Genomic DNA, 19,996 nt, shown 5'->3' on the forward strand with positions numbered 1-19,996 from the left:
CACTTTCTACTCTTGTTATGAAACATTCTACATTGCTACAATAATATGACCCAACTGACCTATAAAAACAAGAGTCCCCTCCTAAAACAATATTTTGCTACTGAAACATCCAAAGAATGTTTTTCTTCTCAACCCTTTCCTTAGAATCAGGCCGAAATTGTGAGATATTTTACTTTCCTCTAAACATTAGTACGTAAGCAACGAGTAAATAACTAAATATTATCACATTATTGATGTGAACTATCTTTAGAATTTGTTGTCTTAAATACAGCTTCTTTTGTACATTATGAAACTAAATATGATTTACAGACTTGTTCTTCCTTGCAGGAGATAAGATAAAAAATATTTTCAGAACATATAAATATGGGAGAGCGAGCTGGTCTAGTTAATAGAGCGCGGGACTTCGGTCCTCGAGGTCCCGGGTTCGAATCCCGTCAAATCACCAATGGATATTATCTAAGTGATAATGCCGCAACCCCTAGGTCTAGCCTGAAGTAATGTGAAAAACAATCCTGGGCTCGTGCCTAGCATCCTAGGACAAAAGAGTATAAACAAAATAGTTCGTTCGAGTCTGCTAACAGTAGGGGACACGGTGAAATGCAAATGTGTCACCCTAAAATATTTCATTTCAATTAAGTTCAAGAAGTAGGAGTTTCGGCCACTATTCAGTCACAAAACACCTAATAAGTAGAATTCACTACCCCTAGCTGGGTGATTAAAAATCTGTACCATGTTGTCATGTACACGTACACACCTTTAACACCTTGTAGACTAGAATGTTGAAACTAGTTTAAATAAAGATTTCCCATTAGCGTTTTATTAAAGGTTAAATGTTCATGGTCGAAAATTTTCTATTAAGGTAAAATATCTATCACTAATCATGGAAATAAATTAAAAGATTTAGACTGATACAATGTTATAGAATATTTTAAGCTATCAAATTAAAGTAGAAGATAAATCAGGAAAAACTTGACAAGTAAATCTGACGGAAATCTGGATTTGTAAGGATTTGTCTTATTAAAAGTGACTAAAACATGTAAAATTGCGTATTTTTAAAATGATGAAGATATAATTGTAAAACCCTTTAGGCATTCGATAATAATATTTCATTGATAGCATAAACCAAACGGAACAAATTACATTCAATATAATTTTTGAAGTTAAATGTGGGCCTATTTATCATCTTGAAATTTAATTTTACCTACGACCATTTTTTAAAGTAGCCTTTTTAGTTCAGTTCTTAGAATGGAGAAGATTCACTTTACAGATTTTTTTTTACTTTGCAACACTAATAACTATTGTAAATCAGGAAACCCACTAGTCCGACGCTCTCCGATCCGATCCGTTCCGTTCGGTCTCCGACTGGGTCCGACGTCTTCAGCACCTTTCAAGGCAATAACCTATTGGGCCGACGGGCTCCGTCAGTAACCGACAGGAAATTAGATGTTTCACGCTTTTTTTGTTAATTTAGGCTGCTGGAGTAGTAAAAGTCATTATTTGTGCATCTGATGGTTCTTTATTTGCATCATCTTTTTCTATTTGGTCCACAATTTAAGAACCAATCACTATTCGAATCCGTAGAACTTCACTACATATTCTTAGTATTTTGTTAAATTTATATAACCTTCTCAGTTATAACGAGTAGGGGATCTAAAACATCGCCGAACTGTAAAAGAAGAACACGGCATATTTTGATGTCAAAATCTAAGCATCTTAAAAGTTAGTACAGTAACTATAAGCTTATGGACGAAATATGAAGTAAATATTTGTTTACGGAGACGATAACAAACTCTGGCTAAGTGTTTCAATGCAGATAAATCTACCTCCATTTTATGGCAAAATATATTTCAGTTTATAATTATTAATTGTTGAATCACTGAGTATTAGTCCAACATTTTTAAACACATTAATTCAAAATATTGACAACAACCAAAGATTAGCAATATAAACCGTGTAATAAATACATTTGAAAGGGCATTAAAAGAGAGATATCTTGGCTATAAACCAGAAAAAGACTTGATTTATACTAGAAGATAAGACTTTCAGGAAATATACTGTAGTTTAGTATGTTTTAAGTTTACCTAAGTCCAATTTTGTTCTGGATATATATGATGGAGTTCATAATGTAGTAGTGTTTTTCTTCTTATTATTTCGTTAAACACGTTGCCTTAGGGTCGTTCATATTGAGTTACTTTGTTCATTTATTCATTAAATACAGTTCAAATACTAATTTGAACAATGGAGCTTTGATATTTAGCTTTTTACAGTTATTTTTCATGGTTTTTTGTGACAAACAAGTTTGTCATATCTAAAATCAAATCACAACCGGTTAAGTGAGTCAGTATGTTATTTTTACTTTTTTCTAAAATAAATTAGTTGTTGCTACAAAACCTAACTATCTAAGAGCCATAAGGTTCCCGGATCAGCTAAAAACAAATTTGCATTTTAATGAAGCAAACTTAGATGGCCTGAAACGAACACCTAAATTTACTTCATATCATTTCAATAGTTGTTTATCTTATTTCCCAATAATGACCGATCACAAAACAGCGGACATTTTTGTTATCACCGGGGACAATTTTAAAAAGAAATTTAAAGCAAAATATTTACTATACATTATTCAATATTTTGCTTTAGAGCACTTACTATTCCTGAGTTTCAATGTACGGTAAGTTAAAGAATTAGTTTTTAAAAGTAAAATGTATGCTTTTTGTGTTGATAAAAAAATCGCTTAGCTTAAATTAGTACTTTATCTAACCACACGTTTATATATTTTAACGAATAAATTGGTTTACGTGATTGTAGTTTATTGAAGTAAATTTGCAAGTTAGTTATTTTATTGTATTTATTGAACATAGTTAAAATTAAAAGCAATTAAAACCTGTGCATTAAGTTTTGGTTTTATACAATTAAAATTCGATAAATCGACGTTAATAAAAACTATTCATGTTATTTAGTTGAAGTATTGTTTTAACAGAAATAATTATCGTGCATCATGCATCATAACACGTTTTGTTTCTCTAACAAATTGAATTTTCACCGTCGCTTTTCACGGTGTCCCGTTAGAATGTTCCGTGTAACACGTAGTTAATCAACTTCATTTAACTTCTGACATTTATTGTTACACTTTTGGATGCAGGGTTAGTATTTTAAACGATCAAACCAGATTGTTAATTGACCGTATGTTAGACCAAGTAGACCCTGTTGCGATACATAGTAAAATAGTAAAATGTTACAGCTGTACAAACAATTTGAATGAGTATGAAGTAGTATCTATATATATAATACGTGAAGCCGTATTTTGTTAACGCAACTCCGCCCTTATTTGTTGACCAATTTCAACGTTTAAGGTGTCAAAAGATTCGTCTCAATATGTAGTTTTTTAATAAGATTTTAGAACTTTAAGATGTCTACTCTTAAGGGCGCGAGACCCTCTCAAAGGTCGGGGTTACCCCATAAGAAATACACAGAACAAATTTAAAAACAAAAAACAGCTGTTTAAAAGTCATTAGCTTTTTTGGGAGTAAATATTGATGTTTTAATATTCATTAGGTTAAGACCAAGTTAAACAGTTAATCAGTTTTGTTGGAAGAACGGAAAATGCCTGGAGTTCAAAAAAGAAATATTGAAAACGGAAGGAGGAGACAATAAGGCATCTTATGCGTATAAGGAGAGTAGAGAAAGATAGGCCTGGTCTAACAGATACACATCCATATACACATTCACTTGGTGAGATGAATAATATTTGCCAGCTCTGCTATGCAAATTACTTTGGAAGTGAAAAAATATACAACGCACATAGTGTTGTCACGATGGTAAAATAAACTTGCCTAATGTCAGATCAAATGAATGCACGCGAGAAATGTTTACTTCTGACACTGACAGATCTCAAAAAACTTTGTACAAACAATAATAATGCCTTGACTATGATAAGTTCAAACAACAGTTCGGAAAAACTTATAGAAAGTTTTTTGACTGAATTTTTATGGCAATATTAGACATAAGTGAAGGAATTAGTGTTTATGTATTCAACGATCGAGTAGTTACAGTCAAGTTTATTTTTATGATTCAGGAGAGGCAAATAATATACGCTGTTCAAAAAGAGAAAATGAAAATTGCTATCCAAATCTTATAGCTACAAGAGTTATCCAACCTATTTCGACAAATGAATCCATACTTTCAAAACTTTGGGACAGGTAGCCTATTAAGAGAAACCCCAATGAACAACGTGAGAAACCCCAATGACTGGTGCGGGTCATATACTGTGACTAACACACAACACGTTAAAATACGTTAACAAACTATCACTGATGTTGCTGCGATAGCCTATTCAAAGCAGATTATGGCTTTCCAGTTGATAACCCAGAGTTTGTGGGTAAAAAATGGAGCACATTAAATGGTTGATGTCATTTCACTTTTCAGGATTCTCTACGGAGACAATTCGTTTGATTAGGGGGATGTCTAGGCAACAGTTTCCTTAAATTCTCAATGCTGGAAAAACTTTGTTGCAACATGTTAGCGAATTGAAGCAGATCGTTTAGCATTCAGTTAAGACTGAGAGCAGAAATAATGTAGGTGAACCTTGACGAAACAAATAGAGATATTTAAAATTAGTTTTCTAACAAGTGTTTAAACAACTCTAAGATGTAACTAGAATTACTCGAATTTAAGCATAACGTTTTCCTCGGCGTTATGTTTCATACTATGCGGCTCATTGAGCCGCGCGGGTTCTCTAGTATTTCATAACAAGAGTAGAAAGTGAATCATGACATATTTGAGACCATATGTTTGAAGTGCGAGATTTAACGAGCACTTTAAATATGGTCGAGACCAAGGTCCCACTAGAAAAACAGGCCATGCTGCAGGATCCATGACGTCACACTAGTGGATAGATTCGTTGATAGATTAACTGCCATAGCATACCAACTATCCACCACAGTGACGTGGTGTTGCGCTGCCTGCGCTGCAGCACGGCTTGTTTTTTCTAGTGTGGCCTTGTATAGACCCACTTTCACTCGTGTTTTGAACGTTACTTTTCGCTACGTTAATCAGATAATTATTTCTTGATTAAAACAGACATAGGATATTTCTTTATTACAATTAAGAACAGTTGTAAACGCATTGCATTGTTTAGGCTATGCCTTCAATTTAAAGTTACTCATTGGTTTTGGTTGTTGCAAATAGAAACAGTTGACAAAACAAAAATATATCTTTTTTTGTTTACGTCGGCAAAATCCAAATTGTGTTATATTTGTGTTACCAAAGCTAATTTTGGACTCTATCCACCAGGTAAGCTAGCTGATCCCTATCCCTGTACATAATAATCTAAAAACTAAAATCAAACGTTGATTTTTCTTTTCTAAACTCTACATTAACATATTTTTTGTTTGAATACATATTTCTTGTTCCAACCAGTTTTAACAAACGTATGTTTGTGTATAAACGTGCACGTTTTTACAAAAAAACACGTTCATCAATTTGATGCTAAGAAGTTTCATAAATGTCAAGATCCTAAATAATCTTTAAGTTTTACGATGCCAGATTAATATTTGTGATTTTTTAAAGGATTCACTAGAGGTAGAGAGGAAAACTTGGCGAAAGCTTACAACGGACAACAGATAAGTAAGTTGATAAGATCGAATTAAATAGAGGACTTAACAGAGTTTGAACACAAAGTTTTGTTTGAAGCTGAAACAACTTGAGCATCCAAGATATCGTAACTGTAAAGAGGAATTCCTACAAACTTACGTAATATGTTTGGAATTGACGATTGTTATCAAAGTTTAGATACAGTTTATTTATTATAAGTTTATTTACAGTAGTCCGGTATAATTTAAATAGTATTTTGAAATGTTAAATTATATGTCCTATAATACTAAAGTACCAACCTTTATCCCTGGGCTACTCAAAACAAGTGCTTCCATCAAACTTTAGCATGAGACAACTTTTTTATTAACTTTTATTTGCATTTTTATTAAAATACTTTTTCTATCCTAGATGATACGAATAAGTCTGTGAATCACTTTTAACTTAGCAGATTTCGGTAATTAAAAAATGTGTTTTCATTCTTTTTTATGTTATCCTTTAAATTAAACGAGTGATTTTCCAGGAAAAAGGTACGATTGATTTTTTTACCATGTTACTGAAATCAGTTGGTTTTTAGCGAATTTCCCATATAGGGAATAAGCTATTACCGTAGTACTCATGGTAAGACCTGGACGCGGGACCGATTTTTTTTTTCGTTTCGAGGTCCCTAGAGATCAAAAACACCATCCGTTCAAATTCATATATATATATATATTTATATATTTATATATATATATATATATATATATATATATATATGTGTCCGTTAGCACTATAACTCGAGCAAAAATGATCCGATTTTGATGAAATTCGGTACAAACGTGTAAACCTACGTTTATTCGAACGAGTTCGCGATCCAGCATGATCGGACCATGGGAACGGGGGTTTACGGGGGGTTTTATGGGGTAAAAATAGGTTTTTCGCATTTTTGACCCAAAAAACATAAAATTTAGCAATTTCTTTCCAAACCATTTTGTAGAGCTTAAAAAAACAAATAATTTAGTATATTGAAGCGTTATTATGCGCCTAATGGTTACGGAGAAAATTCCAAAAAATTGTAAATTTAAAATTCCCATGTTATTCTTATGGAGAATAAGTAAACTGTTGTAGTTTGCTTGTTTATGAACATATTTTGATCAAATTTGAAAAATGTTTTTATTTCTTACTAACTATTAACATAAAAAAAAACAGTTTTACCTCCCTGATGCAGCAAACCTAAGTACTTGTTAAACTAATTCTATTTAAATCGGGAATAAATGTTATATTTTTAAGTAGACATTTCAGTGTAAATCAAATGGAAATTCGCTTAGTCTGCAGGTTTGCTGCGGCGGGGGTATAATTTATTTTGAAAAAGTAGAAAAAGAAATGAAAGGTTATGAACTATAATTATAAAGAAACTTAAAATCCATTACCTGGTAAAAGTGCAAAGTTTTCATTAGAAAAATTTGCATTCGCTGATATATTTTAAACGAATTGGAGAAAATTGATAAAATAATTAAATAACAAATTTTACTTTTAACCATTTAATTTTCCACTAGCAATAACTGTGGATTTACCAAGAAATTTACTAAAATATTGAAAAAACTATTAGCTTATGGTTAAAAATTACTCAGATATTAAATAGATGTTTCTCAATACATTTGTACGTACACCTAAACTAAAATGACACACACACACACACCCACACACACACACACACACGTGTTTTTTTAACGTACACATCTTTCATTATAGACTAGAAATTTTGCCTCATAGAAAAACTTTTCTTGTGCACTATCCGTATAGATTATGCCAATTAACCCGTTTGTTTTTATTTCTACTATTCGTATTTAATATTATTTTGAAAACCAATAATTTAACGATACACAAAAAATATGTGTTACCTAACATTTGTTAGTCCTCCCGGTTTCACATAAACAATTAAATGAGCAATGTTAATATCACATCAGTTTTATGTCAATCCATTAAATCCGTATAACGAATAAAAAACAGAATATGAAATAAAAAATAAAAAAGGCTTTAGATATTACAGAGGATGTATAAGTCTACATGCAGGTAAGTTGGCCTTTTTTATCACAAAAATAAATATTAACCCATATTCAAAAGCATGTTTTTGTAAATCCGACTATATGAACGGTCTATGGTGAATTTTAGTGCTTAATGAATCGCAGAGGGCGGAATTGTTTAAATAACAATATCGGAACTGTTTGCTCATTTAATGCAATATTTGTTCTAAAAATAGCTCTGATATGGAAGAGGATACAAGTTTTGTTTGCCAAATGTTTTCTAACAAAAAGCTTTTGCAGGAGTAATTTGTTGATTTATAAATGTTAGTTATTATTATTACTATTATATTTAATTATAATACACAATATATTATAAATATAATTTGTCATGTTTTATCTATTCAAAGTTGTAACTATATTTTAATAAAGTTGCGAAATTTATGATAAAGCCAATGAATTTTAGCCAATGAATGTTTTTTTAAATATAATTTTACAATGGCAAATTTGATTCATACTCAAAACTTGCAAGAAAATACAATACTTCTTTATTTTGACAAAATATACACAAATTTATTCTAAATCAAACAAAATATTAATCGTTTGTTTTCTACACTTGTTAAATAAGAAACGTAATGTAAGTGTTTCTCCTATAGAAGTAGATAACTTTGAAAGATGTATATAAGATAATGGAATTATAAAAAGAGTTGAACAAAATGAAACCACTACTACTATTAAAAAGGCGTAAAATAATTTAAAGATGTAAATTCCTCAAGAGTGGTTTATGATAGAAATTACTGAAAGAGATTCAAATTATTTTTTTAAAATTTTCACTGCGTTTCCTATAGCAACGGCCGGGAAACTGAAATACCAGTTCATGCAAGTTACTTGCACGTTCTTTTCAGACAAGAAGGTGGATTTCGAAAACAAATTAAACCCCAGAGCTTTGATAAAAACAAAATGTGAAAGAGCTGATTGTAAAAGTGAGTTTGCCTAGATTATGCAGGTTGTCTGATATTTAATTATTGTATTGTTAGAGCTACGAATACTAGATTGATATTTTCACTTAGAAACTAAAGTAGCAAATGTGGTAGTCATAGAGTATTTTGTATCCGTTAAGATAAGTCCAGGAGTATTGTGTGTAATATTTATAGAGTACAGGACTTCGGTAGTCAAGGCACAGGTTCAAATCCCACCCTTCACCAATGATATGGCTGTGTGTTTAAGTCCAAATCCGATGGTTTAAGCTATATGTCCCACCAGATTACTAAAATAAGTATACCAGGACTGCGCTTCGATTCTGCATCTCCCACCTTTAAAAACATGCATGGTTAAAAAAGTTTAAAGTTAATACAAGATATTATATTAGTTATACACCAAAAAAGTTGTATTGATTGACAATAAACATAGACCAATAAATTTGAATAATGATGTTTCTGTGATTTGTGAGTCTATTTGAATTTATAAAGAGGTTCTGCACAACTAAAAGAAAAGATCTTTCATTTGGTACCAACCGCGTATAATTCGTTCCAGTGGTATGGTCAGGCTAGCTGTTGACTGTCAAGTTTTGCAAAGGTTTTTAAATACATAAGATAACAGGTGTATTTTTATTAAAAACATATTTATAAAATTATTCCAAATTGTACCTATTGGTAACGAACAACTTTGTTAAATTATCTCTGTTGAAATAAGTGACGATTGAGGAAAGTTAAAATGAAAATAAAATTAAAACTTAAATGATAGAACATTTAACTACTAATATCCACAAACAGTTTTAACCCCAACTCACTTTTGTAGCTTTTTATCAAAAGGAACATGTATAAACTCGTATTTGGTTTGTGGTTTTCCCTTTTCGGTCCAATAACTCCAGTGGTGATCTCATATCACAAATTGAATATTAATTTGTTTTGTCCTGTGTGCAATTCAATTCCAAATTAATATCAATATCATTAAGTGAATATCAATAGTTTGCCATTACACAGTTATCAAATGCTACGAGTATGACCAATATTGTTCATGGAAATTGATTATGTGCGTCGAATTAATTATTATTTTAACCATAATTCATCTGTAATCTCTAAGAAATTTTCACTATAATTACTATATCATATAACACAATATTGTTAAGACATAATACGTTTAGTATAAACTGTATTTTTACAATTTCAAATTCAAATTCGTACATTTATTTCCTCTTTTTCACACATATTTTTACAATTCATACAATCAGATACAGAAAATCAAAGACTAGCATTGATTAGTTTATAATTTTATAGCATATCAATTTTGAGCAAATTATTGATTTATGCTACATACAAATGATAAAATAAAGGTCAACAAGGCTGTGCATGTTTGGGGGTTCAATTTTAATGTTAAAAAATAAAATTCCAGCGTTCGAAAAAGATGAATAAGTAAAGGAAAACCAATCTCAAAACACAAATATACAGTAGTTTATTAATTGATCAAAAATAACCCACCTGTTCAATTTTAACAATCAGTATGCCCTTAAACCTTACTCTATTGAACTAGCAGTTCAAAATCAAGTGATAGCCTAGTCCACTCAAGACAAAATGTTACAAAATATGTTTGAATTGTGTATAATATAAGTGAATTGTGGTATAATATAAAATATAAAATAAATAATAGTGAGGGAATAGTTATTTGTGCAACTAGTGAGAAAAGTGAGCAATTGACTCACTCGAGAGAAATCCTTACTCACGAGCCGTAGGCGAGTGAGGAATGGTTTCTCGAGTGAGGCAATTGTACTTTGAACTCGAGTTGCACATTATACTTTTCCTACAGTTACCATAAAACAAATAAATTGGTGAAGAAACATAACCTATTTTTACACAGAAGTGAACTTTTAATATAACATTTAATGTGAAGTGACAAATACAACAGTACAACAGCTGACCAGCTGATTTACAGCCAGTGCTGCCAACGTATTTCGCGCGCATACGACGTTGCCTGCATGTTACGCGCTCACTATTTCGTGCATTCACGTTGCAAATCTGGAGTGAGACAAAGTAATTAGAGTGAGACAATGTTAACATTGTCTCTTTGATGAGCGAATTGGCCACTTTGCTTTCTCAAATCAGTGAGAGAACATGTACATTGTTAGGTAACTGTTGGAAAATGTATTTGTTTTCTCGTTGACAATAAACATAGTTTTTTTTTTAATATAACTAAATAGATACGCAAAGTTTCATAAAGTTAACCTTTTTTAACAATTTGTGACAAATACAATTGTTTTGAACCAACAACTATAAACTTATTTTTCAACTGAACAGATTTTTCCATAAAAATGAACACATTCCAAGAAACATGTTACGAGTTACAGTACCATAAATCGCTGAATACACGAGTTTTCCCAGACTTCGGCTTTTGAGTGTTTACATTCCATTAACCATTCCGACACTCCAAGATTTATAAGTCATTTTTATGTGTAACCCACCTAGTTTTCGAGAAAGCACTTATATTACTAAAGTTACTAATATTATGTACTAAGTATTACACAATCTACCATAGCCATTCTGTTCTACCCCAGCACCTTAATAATATAAAATACCCCCGCCGCAGCAAACCTGCAGACTAAGCGAATTTCCATTTGCCTGATTGGATTTACACTAAAATATCTCCTTAAAAATATCACATTTATTCCCTATTTAAATAGAATCAGTTTAACACATACTTAGGTTTGCTGCAACAGGGAGGGTAAAAGTGTTTTTTTATGTAAAAATGTTAATAGTTAGTAAGAAATAAAAACATTTTCCAAATTTAATAAACAAGCAAACTACAACAGTTTACTTATTCTCCATAAGAATAACATGAGAATTTTAAATTTACAATTTTTTGGAATTTTCTCCGTAACCATTAGGCGCATTATAACGCTTCAATATACTAAATTATTTGTTTTTTTAAGCTCTACAAAATTGTTTGGAAAGAAATTGCAAAATTTTATGTTTTTTGGGTCAAAAATGGGAAAAACCCATTTTTACCCCATAAAAGCCCCCATAAACCCCCGTTCCCATGGTCCGATCATGCTGGTTCGCGGACTCGTTCGAATAAACGTAGGTTTACAAGTTTGTACCAAATTTCATCAAAATCGGATCATTTTTGCTCGAGTTATCGCGCTAACGGACACACATATATATATATATATATATCCCTATATATATATATATGAATTTGAACGGATGGTGTTTTTGGCCTCTAGGGACCTCAAAACGAAAAACAAAATCGGTCCCGGGTCCAGGTCTTACCATGAGTACTACGGTAATAGCTTATTCCCTTATGGGAAATTCGCTAAAAGTAAATCATCAAACATTCACACAATATCACGAATTATGTATTAAATTAAAAAAATAAACATTCTGTAAAAAATCCTACTTTGACAGTTATCATAGTGTATCACAGCTTTTTGATGCTGCACTTCAAATTAGCTGTTACCACAATGGAAAAATGTATAATAGTGCTGCACCCCGTTTAATGCTATTGAATATCATAGAATAACTTTATTGTTCAAATCAGCTGACAAAATTATGTGAATACCCATAAGGTTAACATAGGGAACTCCAGAGACACTGGGGCGGAGCCTGAAAGGAGTTTTGAGATAACAATTTCTCCTATATGTTAGTTGGGAATGTGAGCTATCATCACCCCAAATTTCAGCACAATCCGACCAGTATTTTTCGTGTTTACTAGTCACAAACATACATACATACATACATACATCCAAACTTTCTCATTTATAATATTAGTAGGAGTAGGATGTAACATAAACCGGTATCATATAGTTACTACTTACCTGGTTTAAATGTCAACTTATTTTTACGTAAAATAAACGTTTACAACAACACATAAACTAGATACTAACGATTTCTCCCATGTGTAGAACTTATTAGATCATACATAATACGTAACTATAAATAAACAGGTAAGCAAAAGAGAATTAATGTTCATAATATACTACAACTCTGTATTTATCGTTAGGCAACCTAATCACTTAATCAAGTATACCCTAAGGTAGAGAGTGTATAATTAGCAACAATAGACAAGTTTACCCTCCATCTTCTAGCTTTGATTTGGTTTATACCTTAGAGAAAATCACATAGAACATCAAATGAGCAATAACAATACATCTTGATTTTATTTAATATGAATTTTATTTAGATTGAAAAAGAAAAATCGTCAAACTTCTGTGTGGAAACTAAAATGAACGTTAAAATCTCTGAAACAGTTTACATGAAATATTAATTGGATTTGGGAAATTAATGACAGGTTGGTAAAAGAGTTAAACGTTTAAAAATTAAAACTATTGTTTCGTATCACTGCGTGGATCAATCAATGCAATAACGTAACTCAGCATATTTCAGTTTCGTTTTGTGTTCATGTCAACCTTTGAATAAGTCATAAATCACATAGCTGTTGGTGGTTGTTTATTTCGGTCACTCAATCACAGTGTGTTTTAAAATACAGTTTAATCACATTACTGCTGGCAGGACTAAGTAACATACTAAAGTTCCCAGTAATATTTACAATTGTATATGTTAATACAATAAATATGTTAATGTGTTTTACCCAGAGAAAATATTTGAAATAAGTTGCCGGAAACAAGGTAACTATATCCAACATGTTGTACAGTTTGATATAATCTATTTCTAGCCCAGTTGAACGTTACAACGCTAACAATCACTATAATCAGTGTTGCCAATAACCAAACATTACAGCTGTTTGGGCTAATCACATCACATGTTTAGTACGTGACCCCTTCCCTCCCACTATAGTATGGCTGTGCTGCTTGTACCAAGGGAGGGGGATTAATATTCCAAGATCCAAGTATCCTCGGAGATTTATAAGCAGTTGAAAACTGATAATACAAAATCAAATTATTGATTAATACACTAGTTTTGATATTTATCGTTCAAGGTGAAAAAAACGTTTTTTCGCTACACTACTGTGAAATCACCTGTTTGTTATATGATTTAACCTGCGAAAATTCATCGTTGCAATGTTTGCTACGCAAAAAGAACGTAACTTTACTATGCGAACGTAATGTTTATTATATTTTTTGGATTATGACGACATAAACAAACATTTGTTATTATTTTATCAACTGTTTTAATTTGCAACAACCAAACTGCACATTCAATGTCAATTTGAACTAAAAAAAGGTCGAACTTAAAAATTTCTATTAGATTTGAAATATTCCTAACTGTAACAAAGAAATATTCCAATAACTATTTTTAATTACAAGCAATTAATTAGTCTTTGTAGTGTAGCGAAAAGTAACGTTCAAAATACAAAAGTGGGTAATTACATCGATGGTAATTACACATTCTCAACCATATTTAAAGTGCTCAAATATGTAATGACTCCCTTTCCACTCTTTTATGAAACATACTATATCCATTATAGCGTTGCAATGGTACGTTGAACCATAGACTAACCAACACAAGGGAATGTGTTTTCTCTATGGTTGAACATATTTTAATGAAAATTCTAAAGAGTTGATAAAGGTAAAGTCCAGTTTAATCAGTAAATGTGGTATTTAACACAGCTCTTATCTCTGGAGGGGGTTTGTTTTGTAAAAACGCGTGCGTCATTGAATTCTTTCAAAACGTTAAAGCTAAAAAACATTACATATATACATATAAACAAAATATGCATCAGTTATTTTCAAAAAACATCCGAAAACCAAACAAATTCCATTCACTGTAATATGATGTGATGTTATAAAATAACTCAATACTGAATCACTTGAAAAAATAATGATAGGTAAATTCTAATATAAAACCGGACAGAGGTACATTTTTATTATTTGCAGGTTTTTTTCTCGCTATTCAGTCGTTGTCATTGTCATTCTCTAGGTTAATTTAACTATACTTTCATTATAAAACGTTGCCTTTTTTTGGCACAGAAACGATTTAATTCATAGTACATATCATACATATATCCAACGAATAACTTTATATTTTATCTCCGTAGGACACTTCGGTGCATAAAGCATAAGAGTTAGTATAAATTATGTTATTGGTTGTAGATTTTTTTAGAAAGATAGAGCAACACATATAAATGATATAGAACCATTGAAATGAATTTGATCTCAAAGTATTATTCCCTGGTTCTTTTAAAACAAAGAAACATATAAAATTAAATCACTATATCCTCTCAGGAAATACTGACTGAGGCAAATCAGGATCGAGGAGGATTTAACTTGTCCTTATCCAAGAAGAGGATTTAAATCGATTGTATTTATTATTGTCGGATAAATTATGTACTAAAATATGTAAACCTTGACATCCGCTTTCTTAACTTAATTTGCGTTTCTTAAATATTTACTCGATGATAATTGCTATATTAAGGGACAACTATCTTATGTTTCATTTGAATTGCTATTTTTGACTTTCCATACCTATAAATATGAATTAGCGGAACACTAAACCTATAAAAATTAGGATTATAGGCCCTAATAACCAATTTTAGTCAGCTATCTTAAATTAACCCAATAGCAATTTAATTGATGTTTATCAAAACCTATTAATCTACGATCAAACTATGGAAACATATGTATCTATATATAAATGCCAAAGTACCCATGCACTTTTGAGAAAACTCAAGTCACACCGCCATAAACCATATACTTAAAATATTCGTCATAACGAGAAACCTTGCGCAAATAGAACCATGCGCATATAGATCTATTATTTCAAAAATTGCTCTTTAACACAGAAAACATAGTATTTTTTCTGTGCCTTTAAGGTCGTAATTCCTTTCTAAAGGGAACTGTCCATATACCTAATGTTAAAAATACCTCAGCTGTACTTATGTGTTTGTTATTCTTCTAATTTATTACCTTATTAAAACCAGGTGTGATTATTTGTTTGTATTGCTGTATTCGGTTTTGTTTATTTCAGCTAACCAATCAATAGTTTTATCAAAGATTACATACTATGTAATGTTTGGTTCTATTAATACTTGTGAAGTCAAACGGGGTGAAGCCCGTGGGTAACAGTTAGTTTTTTATAATTGCTAATGAAATAATCTAATGGTTCGACATTGGTCATTGATCCCCTCTGACATTACGTGAAAATTGTTGTGTTAAACATTTTGGTGAGGAAATAATAACGAACTAAACTACCTTTTACAATAAACAAATATTATTCTTAGCTACAAGTCTAATTAGCATCAAGGAATGAATAAAACGGGGGGGGTTTACTTGTTGAGATTAAAGCTTATCCATAGGACATCTGTCTAATGTGCTCAGAATGTTTTAGTTTAATGAATGAAAGTGTTTAACCAACGATTGGTATAGTGTGGTCTTGAGCTAATTGAGAATTTAAAAATACAATTGAGTAATGAATCGTTATTTGGAGGACCACTCTGTACGTATTTCTGTATAGAAAAGAAACCTTTTTAAATAATGAATAGTTTTAATTATTTACTCATGGAAAGCTCCAATCAAAGATTCGTAAAGCGAAGTAATATCCGGTAACAGGATAGCTAATAATAAAAAAGCTCATCTAAACTGTTCAAACGGTTTGATACTAAGGTCTATCGAGCACATAGCTTTTTTCTACTCGAACATTTTGCTACACCACATGACAAACATACCGTCAAACTAAGTTTGACAAATATGTTTATGTAGCAGGAAGAGATAAGATGGTTGTTGTCAGAGACAAGTTAATTTCCCGTGGGACAGAACACATGTGAAAATAACCCTAAACATATTTTTTCAGACGAATAACAACAAACTTAGGTAGTTTAAAGAATGTCTCTAAAATTCAATTTAGTACATCTTAATACACATTAATAGGCAAGCATGTTTCTTGAAACCCCTTTTTCTCAGTTCGTGTGCATCGCAGGGAAAATCTACGCATACCGTTAGAAAGACTATTTTTCCTGAATATGTGCGGAATCTCTTTATAGTTAAAATATACTCAAAAATAAGCACAAAAAATTAATTTAAAAACTAACAAAAGATGAACATGGTCCTTACGGGTTGTCATGCTGGTGACGAAATAATAACGACATATAAACATAAAATCAAAACAAATGAAAGAAGTTCCAATCGCATGTTTTATTTACAGCGTGGAATGAAAATTGAGAAGTCTTGAGTGAAGTTTGAGCTAATACCTGTAAATTACATATTTTTGGTCGAGTTTTCGACCACTGTATGGCCACTAGTATACATTACTAAATATTTTTGGTCGAGTTTTCGAACACTGGATGACCACTAGTATTCATTATTACATATTTTTAGTCGAGCTTTCGACTACTGGACGACCTCTGGTAAGGTTTAATCTAGACGAATACAGAGAGAAAATATTAATCTTTAACTTGATCAAGATAATCGGATTGTTATTACTAAGTGTTAATACGTAGCAAGAACACGTAGCTAAATAAAATTACTGTAGTTAAGTCGGAAGAGATTTGCTAATTAGGTTAGTTTTATCCAGCATTCACATTTGCTGTTGAATACTGTTAAAATAATCAACATTTTTATAATTTGGTATCCATTTTAAAATAAAAAATTAATGTGTTGTTTCAGTCGAAATTGTAAATCATTTCATCAAAAAAATATGTTTACTTGCATTTTTAATAACGAAAATATAATTCTCCATTCACATAATTCTTATTATAAACAATGAATTTAATAAGATACATTTAATTCTATGCTATTTCCAGAATATTAAGAGCATTGAGTTTATATCGTATTCTTTAACAATATAGCATTGTTTAGACTAAGTATGAATATTCCTATTTGATAGGCTTAGACCTATGTCATACCCAAAAAACCCATAATTCATTTATAATTCAATTAGTAATTCATTTATAGGGCCTATTACTAAACTCTTGTTTTTGATCACACAAAACCGTTCCTGTTTATACTGTAATAATTTGAGTTTTATAATAATTTATTTGAACATTCAGTCTTAAGTATGAAGAAAACCCTACATACCATCTGACCATTTATCATATGACTAATAATCAGCTGTTTTTATCCCAACTATTGTTACTCTAGTGCTTCAGAGAATTCAACAAAAAATTACGAATGTGTGTGTATCAACTACTGGTATTTTTATTTTAAAACAAACTTAATGTTTCAACATTTTATCATACGTTTGTGTTATCCTGTACAGAAAGTTGATTTCAAATATTTTAAATTTTACCAAGTAATTAAAGTAGTTTTAGTAAAACAAACTTAATATTTTCTTAAAGAATCAAATAAAAAAATTACCTTAAAAAACCACTATGCTAGTTCGAGGTTTAGATTCTGTAAAACTATGTTCATCTCTTTGGAACTCATTCGTGTAAATCGTCTTCAATAGGCAAACCTGCTTTTATGCCAAATGCAGTGATAAAAGTATAGTGCTCGTCTGAGTTTTTACAATTCTAAGTTTTCCAAGTTCTTTGTTAACTGCTGTTGTCTAAAGAAATTCAAAGAGAACAGAACGAGTTTTGCGAGACAACGACACAACTTTAAACGACAAATTCCTTTACAATAGTCAGTCTATTACAGCAGCCATTACGAGAATTTAGGAACCATTACAGCAGCTTGTAAACTCTGTGATTCCATCACAGCTGTTTGCTCTTCCAGCTGATTCCTTGCAATCGGTTTTGCAACTATTTTTACGACGATTTTAATTTTTTTCACTCTAATGGTCAGATTTAAAACATTATTTCACTTCAGAGCTGTTTTAATGGGTACATACGTGCAAATTGAAACAAAACACATCTTCAATATATTTTATGACGTTTTAGTTAGCTTAGCTAACAGATTTTATTTTATAGATAAAACCATTGCTTTAATTTATTATTTTTTGTTAAGGTAGGCCTAAATTATCGCCAACTTTATATACAGGGTTAGGTTATATTATGGAAAACCCTGTTAACTTTGCAACGGGTTAAACCAGGAAAACTAAACTCTGCAAACCTGTATAAGACATAATTGCACTTTTGGGATAGTATGACAATTGTGCCCGGGACCACAAAATGTGGTATTTTGGGGGCAAACCATAAATGTTTATTGTAAAGCCCCATTGAGTGCACCTCATTTGGAGCTTATAAAATAAGTATATCAGCGCAAACTAGAGGTTCTATCTGTTATCTTAACCAAGTACAAATTGGTGAAATAAAATGTTTGAGCTTCCACCAAAATAACAGGGGCCTGTTTCATAACAGTACTAATATTATTAATTTATTATTAAAAAACACAAGCTACAAACTACCAATTAATAATATTATAGTGCGTCAAAACTATAAGTACGGTAATAATAAAATTAGCTGAATTTTACAAGTAAAAAATTACAAGGCCTACAGTTAATTTTGTCCTGTACCAGATCAATTGATTTTTTATAAGGATTTTGAAGCATATGTGGACGGGCAAAATGGAAGGTTGAAAGAAACAATCAAATAAGGAGAAAAAAATAATAATATACAGCTTGATCCAACTGAGTTCCCAACAACGTAAGCTGCTGATACAGTTTTCTTTTTAAAACAGCCTTATTGTAAATTATAGCATCGTTTATGTCCACACAACTGTTATTGTGAAATACTGAAATAGAACTTTACTTTCTAGTAGTAGCACACCTTATGAGAGGCACGTTCTACTATTTTACAATCTTTGAGTAAATACATTGCTTCAGCTAGATCAAGCTGTTAATAGTATAATTCATCACTAGGGCGTTAAGTGACTCTTTTCGACCCGAGCTCAAAGTTTAAAGCTATGTTTACACTAATACTTTGTTATATAACAAGTTTAACAAAAATGTTACAAAAATCCATATAACTTTTTACATGTAACTTCGTGTTTTATAACTTAATTTTGTGTTATACAACAAGTTTTCCCTTTCCCGCACGAAGTTGGTAAAGATAAAAGAAAATGTGTAACTAGTTACATTTAACAAGTTACAAGAACGTTTTACTACTTTATAACCTGTAACAAAGTCACAGAACACAGTTGAAATAGGGGAATCGCAGTGGTGGGGGAGGGGAATCAGTCGCTCAGTTGAATTCTAGTGCATGGTAATACTGTTGGTTAGTTTTATCGTTTTTATCTTTTATCAGTGATACTATAAAAGAGGCTGAGTGGCACCAGGCTGATGTGTTCAGGCTCAACGAGGAATATCGAGAGAAGTCCTTGCTGTGGAATCCAATGGATGAAAATTATGAAAAAAGAAATAAAATGCATGATGCATGGGCGAAACTTGACGAAACCTTTGGACAAGTAATTAATTTATGCAAGCAGAACGTTGTCATCTGTAGTCGCCATGAGTTAACTTGGATTCCTCCATCTTAAGCTTAGGCCGTCCTGGTGGTCTTCTGCCTTCGGGGTTTCTACGAGTATCTGTGTTCCTCACTGCAGCGTTTTGCTCTCTTCTTATAGGTAGTATGCCCAAACCATC

Source organism: Macrosteles quadrilineatus, unplaced genomic scaffold (genome assembly GCF_028750875.1).
Source record: "Macrosteles quadrilineatus isolate MER2022 unplaced genomic scaffold, UCM_ALF_1.0 Scaffold_8__2_contigs__length_117827958, whole genome shotgun sequence".
Classification (NCBI taxonomy): Eukaryota; Metazoa; Arthropoda; class Insecta; order Hemiptera; family Cicadellidae; genus Macrosteles; species Macrosteles quadrilineatus.